Consider the following 22,579-nt stretch of genomic DNA (forward strand, 5'->3'; position numbering starts at 1 on the left):
GGTATTACCTCACTCATATTGTCTCTCTAATTTAAAAATAGCATTCTGGGATATTAAAATAAGTTACCCAGGAGAATTTACATGCACAGGTCAAAGCTAATTCAAAATGGATACTAATGGACCAGAACTTTTTGTAAAGAAATATCTTTGCTGTAGACAGGGTCAAGAAAGGCCTTCAAGCTAACCTGATCCAACTTAAGATGTTGTGTGCATATTCTTTTAGTAAGCAGAAAAGGACCGTGTTATTGAGACATTCTATACTGTTCCAGATTTTGGGGGGAACACAAGAGATACTGCTTGTGTTATATCAAATGCCTTTGTTTCCCAGGGTGACAGACAGAAATAAAATGATAATGGACTTATTGGTAATATGGGAACCTTTTTCAAGGGATACATTGATATATACCATGATGTGGGTTGAACTATTCTGTAGCTTCGAGTAATGGAGGCCCCTCTGACTGCTGCATGCGACTCATATACATTAGAGGGTTTGTTCAGATTTGTCAAACCATGTTAAAATACTGAACAGTAACAGATACTCAGCTAATAGAGTATTTGAAAAAAGACCCCACTCATTCACTCTCACTTAGGAACCAATCCTGCCATGAATACTTGGCAACTTACACAGTAAGAGACTGTTGCTATGCATGACAAACTTTTGCCAGCATAGCAATGTTGGTCAAGGGAGTGATGAGATGTAATTTGTGACTGGCATAGCTGTGTCAGCAAAAAAAAAAAAAAAAAAACAACCTAGTGTAGATGCAGTTATACTTAGCCAATCAGAGCTGCTCCATGTGCTGATGGACAACTGCCCCCATTTCCTGAATAGCTTTTGCCCATCACTGCTCTCCATTCAGTCAGGGGGGCAGTGAAGATCCCCCAATGCTGTCATTTCCCCCCAGGATGGGGGAAAGGAAGGAGGGGGATATCAATTGTGTGTGAGTCAAAGGCGTAGTCGGGTGGTGGGAGTTGCCTGTATGGAAGAGATCCTGTACCAATTGCAGTCGGGTCTGTAATGTGTCAGGAGTCTATCAAATGAGGGGTTGTTTGTTTAACATGTTCGGTTTCTGCAATGGTGGTGATTTTGGGGAGGGGGGCGGGAAGGAGAGGAATTTTCTAATTCATTTCATTTTAGTAAAAAACAAGTATCAAAATAAAGCTTAGAAATAAATGATACCTAGCTCTTATACAGCGTTTGTCAATCATTAGCTCTTAAAGAGCTTTAAAAAGGAGGTCAGTACCATTATCCCCATTTAACAGATGGGGAAACTGAGGCACAGAGCACTGGCATGACTTGCCCAAAGTCACACAGCAGGTCAGCAGCAGAGCATGGAATGGAATGGAACCCTGTCCAGTGCTTTATCCATTGGTCCACACTGCCACCCCTTAGTGTGGCTTCCCAGCCAGTAGTATGGTAAGGAAATAGGGCAGAGTAAAATCTAACAGAACAATACCTAGTCTAAAAGAACTTGTCCATTCAAGTCATTGATAGCCATTCTAAAGGTAGGAGTTGACTGTAAGTGTAAATCCAACCAAATAATTTAATAAAGGTCAAATGACTGAAACATAAGTTTGTTGCCTGTAACTGGGGCTGTATTGTGAATGATTTCTTGGGTGAACAGCTCAGTAGCTGGTCTGAGCAAGGGGTTATTCACTAGTGCAGATGTCATCCTGTAGGTTACACTCAGACATTTCTTGGTTTCATGCTGGTTCTACAGAGTGATAGCAAATAGTTGCTACTGGCTAATACATGTAATCGCCCCTTGAACTCTGACACTGCACTACTTTGATTCACTAATTTTTCTATGGTGTGCTATTGGGAGAGGAATAATTCCATGCATTAGTATCCTTCCCTTTCCACAGAATAAAGGGTCTGATCCAAAAGTCATTAGAGTCAATGGGAAGGCTCCCAATGACTTCAAAAGACTTTGGATCAGCTTGGATACATGATTTATACTTTTTTGTTCCAGAGGTCAATGGAAAAGAAATTCATGGAGACCCTCAACAACAGAAATCAGGTGGGAGGGAGGACTCTCCACCATGGACTGTAAGTAGCAAGGGTTACTCAAGGTGAAGGCTAAAGTCTGGGTGCTGTTTCACTCGGGCCAGTAACTTGCCCACTTTGCAGTGAGGACACAGGCTAGACCACTTGTGCGTCGATTGTCTTCCGATGCCGTCTATTCCCACAGTTCTATTTCCACAATTCTCCTCTTGGGTTCAGAAGGACAGACAAGTTCTCCTACATGTAAATTGGAAAAAAAAATCATAGCGCTAGTCACCTTACTGCAGCACAAAGAACCATGGGCTATGCCCCCAAAAGTCCTTGAAACACACATGCATGAGTGCAGCGCTAGTGAGGGTACACTAACTCAGGTCTGGGTTTGGCCAACATGGGTGCTCAGACTTGGGGTGCCGATCACCCAAGTTAACTCTTCACTGAAGACATATCCTAAAGGTAGTCAGTACAATCACCATCCCATCCTCATAGTTCACTACAGTTCAGTATATCTGGCTTATGGGATCCATTAAAAATAAAACAATGAGCTAAGAATTCTGTACCTCTTCACTGCCTAAAAGTTATTGGAGCCTCGTTATCTTTGCCCATGCTTATCTACAGATGGCTCCTTGCTGCTCTGCCAGGCTTTCCAGCATCGGGAACATTGAGTCCTGGTGAGTTGGCACTTTTACGTTTCTCTCTAGAGACATATTGCTTTCCTTTCTCCCTCTCCTCCCACATCCCTGCTTCCCAAAGATTTTTTTAGAGACTTTAAGAAGTTGATTCTCTTGAGAAGCAACTCTGAGAGAATGTTTAGTACTGCTGCCATTATAAAAAAAAATCAATATTCAGCAGCAGAGTCAGAAAGCACAACAAACTTGGCACATGTATATATTGGCCGTCTCACACTATTTTCACCCAATTGCCTTCATTATCTGTGGTAATAAGACCCAGGGAAATAAAACACATATTGATTTAATCTTGAAGCTTTTAAAAGTGTCTTGTCTCCTGCGATCGCAAAAGACAGGAGACGCAAAGTGCAGTTTGGTTTTGAGAGTCACTGTCAGAGGTTCAGACATGCTTTCAGGAATAACACCACTGAGACATGTTTTTTACTTATCCAAAATGTCATTTGTACTGTGGATATGTTTCACGTCACTCCAAGGCTTGTTTTTATTAAGTTTGATACAGCATTGTATATAGCAGATTTAGCATTATGTGGATTGCAAAACACATTTTAGCTGGTGTTTTAAACTGTGGCAGCACAATGACCATGAGTTGAGCACCAAAGAATGTGGCAGGTAACCACAAACTATAATTCTGGCAATTACAGTGATGATATTTTGAGAGACTGGATGACTGCAGTGGTATTTTTCTATTCCTTGCTAAAGTCTCTCTTCAAAGTTAACTGTTACATTTTGCTTAGCTTAGCTGGCGTGGATATAAAATGAATACTGGAAAAGTTACTTTAACTTAGTGAGGCATTTAACTTGCATGTCTTCTCTTCTTATTTCTTAATAGCATGGTGATATGTCAGTGGGTGCAGAAAAGATATGCATCCGCCCCAGGGTTGCGTGGGGCGGGGGGGGGCTAGTATTTAAATTATATATTTGTGTCTCAGGCCTCGGTCTCCATATTTCTTTCTACAGATTTTAATGGGCTGTTATATTGTATGCTGAAAAAATGCAGTAAAACTAATGTGACATTTTTCTCATGTCTGTGTACATTATTTGTTGCTTACATGGGGAAATAAATGAAAAATCAACATTGCAATTGGAATAACTACCAAATGTACAGTCTTCTTCAAATAAATATATAAATGAACAAAATTTCCACTTATTGGAAGAATTGCTGCTATGTTGGTAAGTGCAAACATAGTTTAGAAATGTAGTTGAATAAATAGTAGATTGAACTTAATGAAAACTATCACCTCTATTAATGTGGGCTTCAAACTGGACCTATGCAAGCCTATAGCATCACTTGCTATTCTAAACACATTGAACTAAGGTGGGTGAACGGGACAAATAAGAAAGCCACATTTAATAGGGATGGTCATATAGAGGCATCACAAAAGGTCTCTGTACATCACAAAATGTACTGTCATATTTGCCCTAGTGTTAGGCTTACTCTAAGATTCATTTTCATCTTGCCTTATGTGACATCCTGCTTGGGTACCCAGAACTGTGAGCAACTTTGTTACCCCTGTCAGCCTCAGCAAGTGAGAGTTTTGCTGCTGCTAAACTACCGTGTGTGTCAGCTCCCTGACACACTAGCTCATCTCCCTTGCCAACAAATTTTACGGACTCTCTGTGATACTCTGTATCTCGGGAGAACATTCTGCACCCCCATGTTCATCCTTATAATATGATTGTTTGGTATCCAATGCAAAGTTTGTCATGTCAGGTGTCTTCAGAAGGCTCATGATTCACTGAGCATTGTTGTTATAGTAATGTTATAGGTGGTAATTTCATGTATATTGTTATGAGGCTGAAAATGTGTCCTCATGGCTTAAAACAAGCCCAGGCAAAACTCTCCAGGAGCAGAAAGGCAGTTCACACCTCATCAAGGCATATATGGGACAAGCCCAGCCTCACAGGAACAAAGGACACTGGCCTAGGCAGGAACAAAGGATCTGTTGGACTCTGGAGTGAGTCACCCCATTTCCCTTGGTCAGTTAGGGACTACAATGAGGTAATGCTCACCTGACTCTGAAGGGGGTGGGCAAAGCCAAGAGGGAAGAAAGAACATCATAAAAGGGAGAAACGTTTGCCATGCTCTCTCTCTTCCACCTCCATCTACAGACATCACCACCAATTGATTGAAGTGCTGATCAATGTGGAGAGCCTGGCTGAAGGGCAACCAGCCAGCCTGTGGTGAGAAGCATCTACGTTTGTAAGGGCACTGAAAGTGTTAAGATCAGCTTAGAATGCATTTTGCTTTTATTTCATTTGACCAATCTGACTTGTGCTTTGACTTATAATCACTTAAAATCTATCTTTTGTAGTTAATAATTTTTTTATTTATTCTACCCGAAGCAGTGTGTTTGGTTTGAAGCATGTCAGAGACTCCCATTGGGATAACAAGCCTGATACCTATCAATTTCTTTGTTAAATTGACAAACTCATATAAGCTTGCAGCATCCAGCGGGCATAACTGGACACTGAAAGACAGAGGTTCCTATGGTTGTGTCTGTGACCGGAGATATTGGCTAGTGTCATTCGGTTGCACAATTCAAGCAGCAGCTGGCCAAAAGTGCTCACTCATATAGCTTGGAGCAGCTTACATGCTAGAGGCTGTGTGTGAACAGCCCAGAAGTGGGGGTTCTCACAACGGAGCAGGGTAAGGCTGGCTCCCAGAGTCAAGGATTGGACTGACCTAACAGATCACTGGTCCAGATAACACCAGGGGACAGTCACACTCTCCCAGTCTAAATCTTGCCTTGCAACAATCACTGAATAGCAATTCCTGAGTTCCACAGAGATGTCTCCCTGCAGTGTTCAGTCCCTCTCGCTGGACACTCACAGAAGTTTGCTGCCCTGAAGGGACAGAGCACACAGCAGTCTGTTAGTTTAGCTGAAGACTTACACTTAACTGTAATAGAACAGCACTGAGATGGTTTTCTAATAAAACAAAAATAAGTTGATTAATGAAGAACAGAGATTTAAGTGATAATATGTAAGAATAGAAGAAATAAGTATGGTTACAACTAAAACCAAACAAAACATGCTTTCTAGTGACTAAAACTTAATTTCAGCAAGTTACTATCTTTGTCTAAGTAAATTTCTCACCCACAGTTGGTTTCCAGCTACTCTTGCCTTTTAGGCCAAGAGGATTTAGCTTTCATATGCTCAAAGGGTGCAGAACGATAAGTCCCCTCAGTGATGGATAACCAAAATGGCTTTTTGCTTGTCTATGTATTCCACAACGTTCATTTTCTCTGTCTAAAGAGCCAGGAAGGCTTCTTGGGGTGCTGATTCTATCCATTCCCTGTTGCGACTGTTAAGCTGTTCTCCCCAGCTTATTAGCTTAATGGTTTTGTTTGCCTTATATGTAAATGCACTTGCATTTTCTTCTGCCTGTGATGAAGCTGGTCAAACAAGTAAATACACATGCCTTTATCTAGGGCAGAATGAGTTTATGCACTGCCTGCCAAACATATCTTAAGTACATATTGCCAGGACATATCCTTAGCTCTTTGTATGCAACCTGAACCTACACCACACAATCAGTTTTGGGACAGTGTGTTACAAGTTGTTGTCAAAAACATATATCCAGGATTTGAACTGGTACGTGTCCAAATATCACTGGTGAAGTGGATGACATTGTGCTTATCATATTTAGTCTTGCCAATATTTGCTCCTTCACAAACCTACAAAGGACGATATAATAGTACAGCTAAAAGTAGTTCATGGAATGTTGAAATGGCATTCCAAGCATTGAAACAGATGCTGAAAAATCTGTCTTACACTACCAGAGAAAGTGACTACACAAGGAGAGCTATCATCTGATCATTTTTTTTCTACAAATAGACCAAACAGAAACTCTTGATCTGGTTATCATCCATCTTAATATTATTATTCACGCATTACCATGACCATCCATTAGCTTGGAATCACCAAGGTCAAACCCTGTACTGGTCAGGCATGAAAGCAAACACAAGGAGGAACATTAAATGTTCTACAATGTGCCATAAGTTTATCCATTTGTATCCATGTACATTTGTCATCCATGTATCAGACCTTATATCATCTATTTTCCTCTGGGCTACATCAGAGGACACATTCTTCTCTAATGCCTAGGTGCAAATTACTTTGCCTCTGTTGAACCAGGCTCATTCTCTGGGAGTGACTCATCAAGATATACTATTGAAGGCTTAGAGCTGTGAATATTTTTGCCTCAGCAAAGTTGAAACTCAAATTGAAGAGTAGGATTCACCACTGTGACTCAATGGCCAGGACAGATAAGTCTGATTCACCAGCAGTTGAAAATGAAGCTAACTTACAGGATTCCCATCCAGAACTTCCTCTGTACATTATTTTCTTCTGTGGGAACAGAATCTACTGGATGACTACCCAATACTGCTACTAATGGCTTTGCTTTCCATCCATTATGCATCCTTCATGTTACAGAGGTCTGGGGAGATTCCAGATGGACTAAACTAGTACCACACATGGAGAATGGAGCCGAAGACAGAGAAAAAAAGTTTAACTTTATTTTTCTTTCCTGTACTCACAGCTTCTTTCTTAACCATTACAGACTTCTTCAGAACTTAATAGTTTGTGTGTGTGTGTGCGAAGGGGGGTGTTCCCTATGACAAAGTCAAGCTATTATTACCAATAATTGTAGGAATCTTCAAAGGTTGTATGTATGTTATAACATTCAATGTGTTTTGCAGGTGTGATATTTTCCCCAGTGTGATGTAATCAACTGATAAATAATTAGTTCCCTTATCATAAAAGTCATATATAGCACATACATTTTGCAGTTGCCCATTGACATAAATGCATATCTGATGTTTCGGATATTTACTAAGAACTCAGAGAATAGACACCATTTCAGACCTCTGGAAGAGTGCAGTCCTCTAAATCTTTAGTTAGAAGTTCTTTAAATGAAGAGCAGCACATGAACATAAACTGATGTGCCCACATAACCTCATTTACTGTCCCTGGCTTTATGAAAAAGTCCTACACAATTTAACAGAGAATCACAATTCCTCTATAGACTGTCTGACCCAACCTATAATTTCTAAAGCATGGGATATGATTCCTTATTAAATTCTATAGGTTTTTAAGATAAATTTCTCCAGAAGATGATTTAACACTATAGGTTTTGTCCCTATTAATTTCTTTAAGCCTTTTCCACGAGAACGAGCTACCAAAAGCAGCCTGTCCTTGGAGCATGGATTTCCAGGGAGTATCCGATACCAGTAATATCTTTTATGTCAGGCTGATACCCTCTCTTTAGGGACACTGCATTGTGATTATACTTCTTAAAGTAATTAACATTTTGTCTTGAAACTACATACCTTTCTATACCTGCACGTTTTAATAAGGAATGTGTCCTTGATTTTGTTAGATGGCACAAATTTTAATACCAATCTGAGAAATAAATTAAATATTGGCTGCTTTTTACCTTTAAATATTTAAAAGGAAATATTCGAAGTAACTTTTAGAGAGAAACTAAAATACTGAGATTTAAGCAGTAGCTACTGTATCATGGATGAGTACCTACTTTACAATCATACACTTCTTTACTGTATATATACACAGAAGGCCAAAGCCTCAACTGGTGTAAATCAGCATAGTTCTGTTGAAATCAATAAAATTATACCAGTTTACACCCAACTGATGACCTGGACCATAATATAATGGATTATACAGCATTACATCCAGCATGTGCAATTTCAAGTAATTACAAAAAGTTCTATTTAGTCAGTGCAGTATGCGAGTCTGGAACTGTAATGTCTGCCTTGCAATGAAATGTCAGAGTTAATCCATTGCCATCTGTCTTTATTTTGCTCACCCACTGGATCTGATCCCACACACAGCATATTATTTTTTAAGTAAGCAAACTCCCATTGACAAGACAGACCATAATGGCTCTGTAGGAGACAATGTGGTCTGTTGTGTCAATAGTCCACAGCTTTAAAATGTGAACTATTTATATTTTAAAGCTCCTGAATTGCGCACTGAAAGATTTTGTTATGTCAGTGATCTGCAGATTGTGGATGACAAGAACATCTGCTAGCCTTTACTGGAAATATTTTTCTTTTAATCCACTTTAAAAAAAAAAGGCAAGGAATGAATAAAAAACTACATTAAAGTAATATTAAGAATCTGACTTTAATATTAAATTTCAATTTCAATCCTATGAATTAAAGATGATACAGACCTGTATCATCCATCCAACTCTCATTCCATTCTACGTGATATGATACAGGGCCTAACTCTGCCCTGCCTTCTTTCCTGTATAGCCATTTGTATATGTGCAAAGTGAGCGCACAACATGACCACATCAGAATGATAACATTTTGCACCCACTTTGTCCAGGTATGTATGACTACAAAAGGTGCAAGGCAGTAGAGAAGCAAACCCCATAGGGTATGTCTATGTGGCAAAACAAAACCAAAACCAAAACAGCAGCAGCGAGTCTCAGAGCCCAAGTTTAGAGACTCGGACTCGCAGGGCTCTCTCTGAGGCACTAAAAATAGCTGTGGATGTTTGGACTCGGACTGGAGCTTGGGCTCTGGAGTCCAAACGTCTGCATGGCTATGTTTAGTACTCTAACATGAGCCCTAATCTGTAAACCTGGGAACTGAGACTTGCTGCTGTGTTATTGTTGTTTTGTTTGGGTATTTTTGTGCTACGTAGATGTACTCATAGTCGTTATTTTATATGCTAGCATGAGATACCTCATCATATTTCATGTGATGTTGTTTCAGCATGAATCAATGTGAAACTCTGTTTGCGTGACTGGTTATAAACAATTAATAAAAAATACAGCCCATTAAAATCCTACCTAAACAATCCCTTCTCCACAGAACTTACCTTCCTTCAATCCATCTTCCCCTTCCTCATCCACAACCCACTGCTGAGAACCTTTTAATCCATCTACAAAGCTCCGACTGGCCAAACAATGTGTATACAAGAAAAATAATTTCTTGTGTAACAGGAGTTCCAGGGCTAGTGGAGATACTTGCAGACTCAGTTCTGCACCATCTAGGGAAAGTATAACAGACTCCTGTTATATGAAGACTGATTTTCAGAAGTGCTGTGGGCTCACACTTAAATTTAACTGGAAATATGGGTGTTCAGCACATCTAAAAACCAAGTCTGTGCTATCTGGGCAGATGCTGCAGTCTGGTGCCTGCTGCTGCTACTCCACAGTATAGATCTACATGGGCATTTTTCTCTCTTTTCCACAGTTTCTGTCTGTTTTCCAGCATCCTTCCTTCTCTTTTGTTTTTCCTCCACAATGGGACCTCATCTCTGTGTCCTGTGTGCTGTTTCCTGTGAAGAGTCACAAATCTACCTAAGGAACTTATATGGCTCCCATTATCGTAACATCTGAGCTCCTCACAGTCTTGAATAGATTCCCTACCTTACAGGGAAGTTGTGAAGATAAAATACTATTATAAAAGGCACAGAGAGACTAAGTGACTTGCCCAAGGTCATAAAAATAGCCTGTTGTGCAGCAGGGAATTAAACTCTGTTCTCAGAAGTCCCAAACTAGTGACCTAACCACTGAGACATCCTTCTCCAAACAGGCAGCATATCACAGAATGCCAAAAGAATTCAAGGCTGCAAAAGTCAGTCTTTTTCTCTCTCTCTTCCTCCCAATGCCTCTGGTTCTGGGGCTCCGCTCCCACATGGCTGTTGAGGGGAATGCGTCCCGGTCTAGCATTTACTACACGTGCAGTGTGTTGTCTCCCTCAGAGAAGCTCAATGGGAACAACTTACCAGTAAATTCCAATTTCTGATCTAACAGAATTACAAAATTTAAAATACACATAACTTTGAGCAATCACTGTACTGGGAACTTCCAGTTACCACAGCTGCATCACTGAAACAGAAGTCAGATAAGGTATTTACCAAATAAGCTCACTATGAAAATGTGGCACCTCTTCAGGAATAAGAAAGAAAAAAAAAACATAACAAGAGTTAGAAACACTCAGCCAGCGCAAAAGAAGATATAGCAACCTGTAATTAGCTGCAAAATATCCAGCTGAGGTTCAGTCTAATTTAAAGGGCCAGCCTCTAGAAAAGAATTCTGGGAAAGCATGACCAGGAGGCCAGCAGGAGTAAGAAGACATAGGAGACCTGCCATATGGCCTAGACATGTGCACTAACTTGCAAGCTAGAAGACCTGGGTTTGATGCCTCCTGAATGACTGTAGTCAGGGCACAGAAGCAAAGTCACTTACTTTCCTCATCTGTAAAATAGAAGGTAGTAATAGTGCCCTTCTTTTATAAAGAACACTGAGATCTACAGGTGAAAAACCCTATAGAAGACCTAGACATTTTTATTATGCATATCACAATAAGTCAGTATTCATGATAATCAGTAGATTTAACAAAAGCTGGGTCTTCACTTGTGAAGGTGCAGGATTTTAAAAATGTCTTAGATTTGTGCTTGAAAGACAGGAAATCACTAGATTTCTTTGCAAATGTTACCAAGCAGACTCAATATCTCTTTATGTCCTTCTAACACTTGAGATATTTCAGTCTCTGAGGGCCCATCTACATTAAAGCAGTGCATCATTTTAGGGATGCTGATTGAATTGTTGGTTGCACTGCTTGTCCTTGCAGCGTGTCCACAGAGCAACTCAGGGAATTTATTTTGTTTAGTTATTTGGGGTGGGGTGGAGAGGGTTGCGGGGGGGGAGTGTCTGTCCATGCAGCTCACTTTATGATCATTCAGTGCTGGGCTTTCTAAGACATCTGAATCATCTATCTCACAGCTCTCATCACAGCTATCTGGAGTAGAGTCTCAGGCTCTGATTTCACCCACCTTTGCATCCCTTAAGTCACACAGGAAGCAACAAGCAAATACAATACACCACAATTAAATATAGCTCTGTACTTCTTGCCGAGGTCCTACATCTCCCAATACCTCTGATCTATTACTGCCATGCTCCTCTACCATTTGGTTTGCAGCTCTTGAGACAGACCATTCTTAAGCCTTGTTTTGCTCCTTCTATATAAGTCCCTATCGGTGTCCTGGCTGTTATCCACATAAACATTCTAATCCTAGGATGGCCAGTTCACATAGATTGAGTGAACTCCTCAAAGAATGGGCAGCTGAGTCTGTTAATTCTTGGAGTTTGCTTATTTTGCCAGATGTTAAAATGGCAATGCTAACATTGTCACTGCTATTGGTAGCCAATGACTTTTCCACTTGGAGCCAGCTCTTCAAGTTCTCAGCCCCCACAACTGGGGACAGAGTTTCAGATGAGCTTAGCTCTCATTTAAGACACCTAAATAAGGGACAGGTTTTCAAAAGAGCTCAGCATCCAACGTGCTGTGCTCTTTGGAAAATCTGGCCACATAGTTTAGTGCCAGAATGGGATCTCTGCCTTCCTAGTGTACTGGAAACGGCTTCAGAGTCAGAAACTCCTGGAGGAGACCAGTGTCTCCTGTGAGCCACCAAATTATTAACATGTAGGTAATTTGGGAATGTGAGATCCTATGCTGCTCCTGGATGCCCAGCTAGTGGTTGTAGCCAAGAATGTATTTTCCACCTGCACCTGACAAGATGAGTGGAACTGTTTCTGTCAGTTGAAGACTTTGCCATGCCTTTGTCACTTTAAGATTAAATTGCTGTAATGTGGGCTACCTAAACCATTTCTGTACCTAGTACAATATGTTGCAGCCTTCTTACTAAGTGAAGTTTTATGCTGGGAGGATATTAGACCAGTACTTTGGATCTGCACTGGCTTTCCATAGCTTCTGGGTAGAATTCAAGGTTGTTGATTCACCTGCAAAGCCCTAATTGGTTTGGGACTTGATTACCTGTGAGACATTGTATCTATTCTCATGATACATTGCCACAAATGAGTTCATCAGAGTCACTAGAGGTGGAGCTCCCTCAATATAACTGACAGGCAGCTCCTAGCAGGGCATTTCTCTGTGAGGATTCCTCAATTCTGGAAGTCACTCCCCAACTTGGTGTGTAAAACCCCTGATTTGATAACCCATCTTTTTTCCAGTCCTTAAAGCTGCTGAGGACAATATGAACTGAAGTGGATATGTTTATGGGCAGTCCTTTATTCATGTTTATCTTGTGATTTTTAATTTGTGGGATAGGTGTCCACAGCATGGGGTGACACCCATAGATCCATTTTCAAAACTGAAGAAAAATACATGATTTCTAGATGAAGAGAGATTTGTCTTCAAGCCAGCAGCTGCATTTTTCCCTGTCGATATCCTTATCTGACAGAAGAAGAAACAGCTCCTCTATCAGATGGTTTAAGAAGTCAGAAACCAGGACTGAGGCATTGAATATGGGTTAGCAGAACTGCTGCAGCTGCTTATTATGTAAACCAGTCCTCGCAAAGTAATGATTAAACATATTTCTGTGAAATCCCCTTTGTTCTATCAGTCTCTTTGAAAAGCATCTATTGACCAGTTGAAGAATGTCTCTAGCTCAGGGACCGGCAACCTTTGTAGGGAAAGCTGCTGGCGGGCTGGAATGGCTTGTTTACCTGCAGCATCCGCAGGTTCGGCCGATCACAGCTCCCAGTGGCCGCGGTTCGCCGTTCCAGGCCAATGGGGGCTGTGGGAAGCAGCAGCCATCACATCCCTTGGTCCGTGCCGCTTCCTGCAGCCCCCAATGGCCTGGAACGGCGAACCGCGGCCAGTGGGAGCTGTGATCTGCCAAACCTGAGGATACTGCAGGTAAACAAACCATCCTGGCTGCCAGCGGCTTTCCCTGACAGGCTGTGTGCCAAAGGTTGCTGATCCCTGCACTAGCTGTTAATTCAGAGGGTATGAACTGATCTATTTGCAAAGGATTTCCATCCACTATCAATTTCAGAGCAGTTTGTAAGATTTTATTTTCTGTGCAAAAGTTCAACTTTTCATCACAAACCTAAAAATGAAAAACTTTTGGCTGAAAAATCTGAAGTTCCCTTGCACAAATTGAAATAAAATATTTCATTTCAGGCGAAGTTGACATTAATCTCAACAGCTCGAGCTGCCGCTGTCTCTCAAGGGAGTTGTGGTTTGAATGCCTCATGCCCTCATTTTCCCTGTGAGCCACCTCCCTGGCAGGACTTATTTGCCATAGTGCATCGCAGCGTCCCCGCTTACTGACCTCTCAAAGTGCATCCTGGGAGTCCTAGGGCTGAGCTGCCTCCTGAGAGATGTGGTCCAGCCCCGTAACCTGGTACATGGAGGACAATGGTGCATGAGGCACCTAAACAACAACTCCCCTGAGGCACCCCAGCAGTTCAGGAGGACGTAGTTAAGCATCAATCCAACCTGGAAAAAAGCTTTTTGATTTGGGAATGATGACGTTTCCTTTTGACTGAAAATGTTTAAATGAAACATTGTGCTATTTCCACATTGAAGGTTTTCGTTTATAGCAGACTTTTCTTTTTTTCCAGCCCCAAACCGAGAATTTCCAGGTGTTTAAATTTTCAACAAAAAATCAAAAATTTCTGCAGAAAACAGACCCTCATTGGAAAAAAAAATTAGTCAGAAACCCCACTGACAGAACGTTTTTGAAGAGATCTAATAAGTTTGGCACTGAGTCTGCCTTGTGAACTCCTTGGTTATAAACCTGCAGGTAGAGGAACATTAACAACAGTTTTCAGAGTAGCAGCCGTGTTATTCTGTATTCGCAAAAAAGAAAAGGAGTACTTGTGGCACCTTAGAGACTAACCAATTTATTTGAGCATAAGCTTTCGTGAGCTACAGCTCACTTCATCAGAGCATCCGATGAAGTGAGCCGTAGCTCTCGAAAGCTTATGCTCAAATAAATTGGTTAGTCAATAAGGTGCCACAAGTACTCCTTTTCTATTAACAACAGTGTTATTTTTGCCAGAGTTAGCTGATATTTACTTCCTAGGAAATATGGGCTTTGAACTACTAAAACATATTTCATCTCAAAAAAGTACTTAGCAAATCCGATCCTGGCCACCACAGCAACAACCCCCTTCACAGTTAAACACACAGCTTATGTGTGTGAATGAAGGAGTGCTCTGCAAATCCCATGCCTCTGACAGTTCGCTCATCCTGCAGCCTTTATATGAATACACTAGCCATGTAAGGGCTGCTGAATTGGACCCTATTAGCCTCCCAGCAAACACAAGGACATTGAATTCCGGGGTGCAATCAGGAAAGAACCCAAGGGTGGCTTGGCCAGAACTAACATATTTTTCTCTTTAGTCAAAACAGAGGCCTGCTCTGATGCATCCACCTTTAGTCTCTGAAAATCTCTGAGAGCTGTGTGGAGAGAATGAGAGAGACAAAGAAGAAGTGAAGCCCTGAATACAAAGAAGGACAGATATATATGGGGAACTATACGTGGAGAGAGAAAAAATGAACCTAAAAACAAAACAAAGAGATACTTAGAAAACATGTTCTCTTCATTCTGATAAACTATCCTTGAAAACCTAATGCAGGGGTCGGCAACCTTTCAGAAGTGGTGTGCCGAGTCTTCATTTACTCACTCTAATTTAAGGTTTTGCATGCCAGTAATACATTTTAACGTTTTTAGAAGGTCTCTTTCTATAAGTCTGTAATATATAACTAAACTTCTGTTGTATGTAAAGTAAATAAGGTTTTTAAAATGTTTAAGAAACTTCATTTAAAATCAAATTAAAATGCAGAGCCCCCCAGACCGGTGGCCAGGACCCAGGCAGCGTGAGTGCCACTGAAAATCAGCTTGCCTGCCGCCTTCAGCATGTGTGCCATAGGTTGCCTACCCCGACCTAATGTTTAAGTCCTCCAGTTTCTTACGTGCTTCATACAACAGGGCTATGCTGTCCTTAAGCATTTATAAAACCTTTCTTATAGCCACCAAATGCCTGTTCGTTCTTCCACTTCTCTGTATGGTCCATGGGGCTTGAATTATATAATTCTCCACAAATGAGTAAAATGTCTCCCCACTGAATCCCAAGGACTGTCACTCAGCTCTCTGCCATTGTGCACAATAGGTTTTGGCATATCTGCTTATCACACTTCCGTCTCGCTTGGAACTGAGGACCACGGAACTCCATTTATCTGACTCACATAGATCCTTTAAACACAACTGTAACAGCCATACTCCAGAAGACCACTGTCAGCAGACAGCGTACTGGGCTAGACGGACCTTTGGTCTGACCCAGTATGGCTGTTCTTATGTAGGATTGCTTGGGCCTAGCCTTTGATCGGAATAGTTCATACAGAACAAAATTGTTTAACATTTTCCTCTATCAAATAGGATACTTTGTGCCTGGTATCTCATTCCAGAAGGGAGAAAGTGCAGGTTCGAGAACATGAATAAACTGTCAGAAACCACAATTAAGTTTGTATCTGACTTTCTGTAGGCTTTACCTAAGTAAGTGTCATGTCATTTCAGATTTATTCCATGGATACTGTCTTGACCAACTCATTGATTTAAAGTAGCTGGGATGCCTAAGGAGACTGCGTTTTTACCAGTGTAGTGCTTGGGTTGCTGACGGCCTCTCTTTCTTCAAAGGGGTCCTAAATGGGTCACAGTCCACCTCAAAGGGTGCTGGGTCTCCAGCACAAGTCATAGGATGCAGTTTCTTCCCCTTTTTCCAGCATGGAAGATTTGTGTTCCTTTTCTGTGGTGACAGAAGCGCTGCTGGCTAGTAGGCCTCTACCTGGGAGGTGGGACGCTCAACAGCTTGCTGCTTTTCCAGAGCTGCCCCCCTATTGAGGGGCACTTCCTCCTTTTACAGTCCTTCACCATTCCTGGCATGACTTGCAGGTATGGTGGAGCAGGGTAACTTGAGCCCAAAGCAGGTCCTGAACCCCTTCCATGCTGGTGATGGATTTATACACTCTGTCACAGACACATTACATGGATATCTAAGTTTTCAGAGACCAGTCCATGACAGATACCATTACAGCTTTCTAGACACAGGCATTTAAAACCATTTCTGTATTGTGCACTATAAGTTTGCCACTTCAAAGTTAGGGAACTATTGTCACAATTAGCTACTAGAACATGTTATTTTCTTTTAATACTAAAAGGATTATATTCACAAATGCTACTGAGTGGTTTTTTGGGTTTTTTTTTTGTAGGGTGGGGTAATTTAGAGGAAATAAAGGAAAGGTGTTGTGGGTTCTGAGCATCTGGTTTCTGTTTCCAACATTCCTATATTTCTAAAAGTTATTATGTACCGGTTTATGGGGCCAAAGAAGAACAAATGATACATCTGTTTAGCCAGAGTGAATCGTTATGTGAAAGCAGAGTTCCCCCTTCTAGCTTCAATTGTTTTTTGAACTACTGTAGGCTCCAATTACAATTTTCCTTTGAATGCTTCTGGCTCATCTTATTCTCAGTTCAGGAAGCAGATGAATAGAGACAGTGTTGTTCCTACAGTGGGAGGGAGGCAGCAGTTCATCCTGGAGGGGGGTATGCTGACTTTGGAAACACACAACAAAGAAAAAAGTCACCTTTAATACATAATAATGGACGTCACCTCAAGATTCTGGGAGAATGCAAGATTTCAGCAGAGTGGGGAAATGGCATTTTCTAGATCCTTATTTTTTGTATATAACCATATCTCATAATTAACAAATTTCTGTTTTCTGCATAGGTGATCATAGAACTGAATTTTAATGCAGCCACCAGAAATACAAGGATACATTTCAGTTCCTATACTCAGAGGCTGGTAAATTGACTTTATTTATGTATTTATTTATTAAAGCAGAAACTACCATCATTGCAATTTCACTTACATTGGTTTTAAACCAGTGTTGCCCCATTGACTTCCATGGATTTACATAGGTGTAAATCAGGAGGATGCGAGAGAAGAATCAGGTCCACAGCATGTCCTTGAGTTTTCTCAGTCCAGTTTCACCACAAACACATACATTTTGTACCATTTAAAGTAATAAAGTCTGTTGCCTTTAATCATATAACAGTCATGTGATCATCTGATTGCAGTATTTTCTATCTGTCCGTCTTGTTCCATGAAGACTAAATCCCTGATCCTGAAAATGTGTTTAACTTTCCACAAGTGAGTAGTATTGAGTTCAATGATTCTACCCAAGTAAGTAAAGTTAAAGCATGTAAATAAAAGTTTGCAGGATCAGAGTATTAAAATGCTACATGATACATGTCTGCAGAGGTCCCTGTGTATTAGCTAAGGATGTGAATCCAACAATCTGTGCTCTCTCGTGGAGACTTTATATTTGTTCTTTCCTTCTTTGCTGTTTCTTTTAGTCTAAAGTAACTTAGACTAAAAGGACACATTTTGCATTTACAGCAACTTAAATCAGCTTAATTTGAACTGCTGATTGAGTAATAATCTTAAAACTGGAGCAGGGAATAGCAACAGAGGGAGCAGAATCTTCTCTGTCAAAGGGTCATCCTGGATACTCTTCTTCCATCAACATATGCCAGAGCTGATCTGTGGTCTTTATATAATCAAAGCTCTAGACTTTTTCATTTTCATTGTAGTCTATTGGTTTGTGGTGGGTTTATTTATTTATTGAATGCTGGGAATATTGAGGATTTACATTCCTCTTTTATTTATTTATATGGTTTGCCACTTACCAGTTAAGGAATCTATCAAGTCATATATGAAAAGAGGTATTATTTTATTGTCGTTGATGATGGGCCCAAATCTGAACCCTGATCTGAACTCCAAATAGGGATCTGGGTTTGGATCCAAATGCACAGTTAAAAAAATTAACTATAATGTGCTAACTCCAATCACCCCAAACTGTGGGAAATTTGAATGCAGGTCTGGAGTTCAAACAACTTCATTCAAATTTGAATTTTTACTTCCACCCATTGTAAATATACAGACTCAGATTCTTGGATAAAAGCACAGTTCAAAGTGAAGAGCAAATGTGGCCTTTACAGTCTCCTACCTCTGAGACCACTCTGAGTTCATCTTAATCTGGTATGTACCACCTAGCCCTTAGTTTATTTGGTATATCCTTGCCTCTCTTCCTATGTCCTTACATTTTTCAGCTACACTGTTCATCATAGAAGTCCAGCGATACCTATGGAAAGACCTTATCTTCATGAATGCCTGTGAAGTGCCCGTCAGGCTTTTGCCACTCGATAATCTGAATCTGGAAAATGCTAGGAAATTAAAATTAAAGCTGACATTTCATCTTTAATTAACAGTGCTGCATGCTTGATGTGACTTTTCAATGTTTTTTATTGCACACATTCCGACAGTAAATCACAGTGAAAAATATGAGCTTCTAATATATTACTACCTTACCTCAAAATGATTTAAAAAGTATGAAACACAGCTTTAAAATAACAACATGTGACATTCACATGCAGTGCAATGGGGAGGTGGTAGCATGCATGAGGATAGCATGATGCGGTTCAGACTGTCAGTCACAGGCATGAAAAGATCTCACTTTTCCTTCTATTCACTCCGGCTTCTGGGTTGAGTGTCAGGGCTGAACACCGTTTCAGTAGAGAGGAATTGTATCAATGTGTAAAAATTGTGACATAATATTATTCTAATACATGGGTCTCAAACACGCGGCCCACGGGTGGCCCGCGGAGTTATTTCCTGCAGCCCACCACAGGCGCCGACAGCTGTTTGACAGCACTTAGGATGTTCCGGGAGGGCGGGGGGAGGAGCAGGGATGCAGCGCACTTAGGGGAGGAGGCGGGGAAGAGGCGGGGCCAGGGCAGGGACTTGGTGAAGGGGTTGGAATGGGGACGGTGAAGGGGAGGGGCATGCAGTGGTGAGCTGGAGCCAGTTCGCACCAGGTTTTCTGGAACCGGTTGTTAAATTTAGAAGCCCTTTTAGAACCGATTGTCCTGAGAGGGCAACTGGTTCTAAAAGGGCTTCTAAATTTAACAACCAGCCAAAAGTGGCGCCTTAGGCGCACCTCCATGGGTGCTCCGAGGCTGGAGCACCCACGGGGAAAATTTGGTGGGTGCAGAGCACCCACCGGCAGCTCCTTGCCTGGCCCCAGCTCACCTCACTGCCGCTCCACCTCCGCCTCCTCCCCTGAACGCACTGCCCCGCTCTGCTCTGCTTCTCAACCCCCACCGCTTCCTGTGAATCAGCTGTTCGCGTGGGAAGCCTGGGAGGGCTGAGAAGCAAGCAGCAGCTTTGCACTCAGGCCCAGGGAGATGGAGGCGGAGCGGAGGGGAGCTGGGGCGGGGGGGGGGGGTGAGGAGGGCCGCCCATGCCGCAGCAGGTAACCCGGGGGGGGGCCCTCAGGGGAACTGCTCCCCACCCCAGCTCACCTCTGCCTCCCTGGGCCTAAGCGCGAAGCTGCCGCCTACTTCTCAGCCCTCCCAGGCTTCCCGCGCGAACAGCTGATTCGCGGGAAACCGGGGAGTGGGGGGGGAGAAGCAGAGTGCGGTGGCATGTTCAGGGGAGGAGGCGGAGGCAGAGCGGAGGTGAGCTGGGGCTGGGCGTGGGGCGGGGAGCTGCCTGTGGGTGCTCTGCCCTGGAGCACCCAGGCAGTCGGTGCCTAAGGCGCCACTTTTCACGTGATGAGTGAGGGGAGCAGCCACTCCCCCTGATCCCCCCCAGCTATGCTCCCCCACCTCTAGGAGCCAGAGGGACCTGCCGGATGCTTCCTGGGAGCCGCCCCAGGTAAGCACCGTCAGGACTCCCCACCTCGCCCCTGGTAGGTCCCTCTGGCTCTTAGGGGCGGGGCGCGGTGGGCACCCACTACGGTGGCCCACAAGATCCTCCTGCCCGGTGCTGGGGGCAGTCAGGGGACGGGGAGGGGGTGGATGGGGCAGGGGTCCCGGGGGGCAGGGGCAGGCGGACCTCCTCGTGGGGTGAGGAAGGAACTGGTTGTTAAGATTTTGGCAGCTCATCACTGGGGGCATGTACTGAAGTGTCGCTAGAGGTGAAGAAACCAGAAGGCAGGACAAACCCAGGTTCTCCCCCCACCACAAGGCCCGGGGGCTTCCTCCGTCGCCTGCCCAGCGCCAGGCTGCCAACTCATGCCAAGCTGCATAAATGGAGCGGCAGGAGCACGGGGCAGCTGCAAGGCTAAGTGGAGCCTGGCGCTTTAGAGCCGCAAGCAGCAGAAGGGAGGGAGAGCAACAGGCTGGGCAGGGTACCTGCGGGGGCCACCGAGGCTGTATTGCCATGCTGGGCTGACGGGGGTGTGTGTTTTTTCTCAGCCAGCCCCTTGCTAGTTTCTCGGGCATTGCAGAGTTTTCACATTTGAAAAAAGACCCCAACTCCTCACTCCTCCCTTGGAAACAAGCACAAACTAGGGAGTGGGGGGGGGGCTTTCCAAGTTGCGCACTTCCCTGCCCCTCCGCTTCCTTCTGCTCCCTCGTTACACAAGCCCTGTTCAGCTAGATACCTCTTGTGGCTATGGTACATCCCTCTTTTCATTAGGTGCCAGCAATATGCTTGGTAAGACCTCAAATAGCTTACAGTCTAGCAGAGATACACAGGAGCCAGGATGCACAGACAGACCCAGAGGGGGGATTAACTTGGAGCAGTCTGGGAGAGAGGGTTGTTTATTTGGGCATCTGTGGTGTGATTTGAATCATACCTGTCATTCCCCTTGGCTTCAGGACTTTGTTGCAATGCACATGCTATCAGAGCCTGTTCTGAAATGTGCTAAGCACCCTGAGATCCCACTGGTCTCAGTGGGAGGAGAAGTCACCTCAGCTCCTCACAAAGGAAGTTCTAACAGAGAGCTGACCCAAGCAGGGGGGGATTCAAAACCTTTGTCCCAGCCCCTTGCTGTTCTGGGCTGTGACCTGAGGCTGAAAGGTGCTGCCAGCTGCCATTTGTGAGGTTCAGCGCATGCTCACGGCCAGTGGCTCTTAGCCCATCATTCCCATCAGACCCCATGACAGCTCCCTCTGCTTCTGGAAGGGTAATGGCAATGTTTGGAAGTACATATAAATGTGAACAGTTTTTCTCTTCCATGAAGATTAACAAATCTGTGTTAAGGTCAAGGCTCACTGATGAACATTTGCAAGCAACATTGAGATTGGTTTCGTCTCTGGATATCAATCCTAATATTGATGCTCTGGTTAATACAAAACGCTGCCAGCTAAGTGGCCAAAATGAAATGACTGTCAAAATTAGCACTGACTTTTCACATTACAGTTTTAAAAAAGTTAATACATTGACTTTTAATAGCACACTCTTCATTTTTTTCATTTTTGGCTATACTTTTTGTAGTGTTGTATGAAAAGGTTTCAGTGATGTGGCCCTTGGGCCAATGTACTAGTCCTAATGTGGCCATCATGGTGATTTGAGTTTGAGATCCCTGTTCTAGTATCTTACATTTAAAGAGGGAAAATAATTGCCATCTCTAAAGAGCCTACAATGAAGGCAGTGAGAGTTTCACATGTAAAGGTCTTGCTGGATCAGGCCCTATGTTTAGAAGAGTCACTTCCCACAGTACCAAAATGTAGTCATTTTTGGAGAGTCCCGTAACACTACACAACAGTTGAAAAGAGGGAGCTTAAATCGTTACTGGCAATTCTATTGGCATTTGCATTATGACAATGATTAAGTAAACAGCAATATAATAGTCTGAAAATATTCTATTTAGCAAAACTGGAATTTAGCTAGGACCCTGGGATGCCATCCCTACTCATGTAATGATATCATGGGGTCTTTAGTGATCACAACTGATCAGAACATCCCTTTTGTGTCTCATAAAAAAACCCACAGAATGCTGTTATACCATACTGGGGCATTGGTTCAATACTGTCTCAGGGAGAGACTGTCATCACCTGCACTCCCTGGAACCCTTTGTCTTTTCCTTTTAGGTCTGCCATACAAATACCCCCCTGAGGTAGGAGGAAGAACAGATGTTCCAAACTCACAGTACCGCAGGTTTTTTCTGCATCAACTCTACTATTGCAATCTGGTCATTTCCCTGGCAACAGAACAGTAATCTCGAAGGGCTTGATTGAAAGCCTATTG

At 42.7% G+C, this 22,579-nt stretch overlaps 2 long non-coding RNA genes across 2 annotated transcripts; one reads left to right on the forward strand and one right to left on the reverse strand.

The window, feature by feature from the left end:
* Window positions 1–1,977: 1,977 nt before the first annotated feature.
* Window positions 1,978–15,016, forward strand: LOC141981779 (uncharacterized). The gene is made up of 3 exons (XR_012637913.1): window positions 1,978–2,047; window positions 2,618–2,670; window positions 14,886–15,016. It is a non-coding gene; the product is annotated as an uncharacterized LOC141981779 (long non-coding RNA).
* On the reverse strand, window positions 2,122–5,510 carry LOC141981780 (uncharacterized). The gene is made up of 3 exons (XR_012637914.1): window positions 5,372–5,510; window positions 4,699–4,864; window positions 2,122–2,239 (listed from the first exon to the last, which is right to left on the reverse strand). It is a non-coding gene; the product is annotated as an uncharacterized LOC141981780 (long non-coding RNA).
* Window positions 15,017–22,579: the final 7,563 nt, after the last annotated feature.

This window comes from Natator depressus, chromosome 2 (assembly GCF_965152275.1).
Source record: "Natator depressus isolate rNatDep1 chromosome 2, rNatDep2.hap1, whole genome shotgun sequence".
In the NCBI taxonomy this organism is placed as follows: domain Eukaryota; kingdom Metazoa; phylum Chordata; order Testudines; family Cheloniidae; genus Natator; species Natator depressus.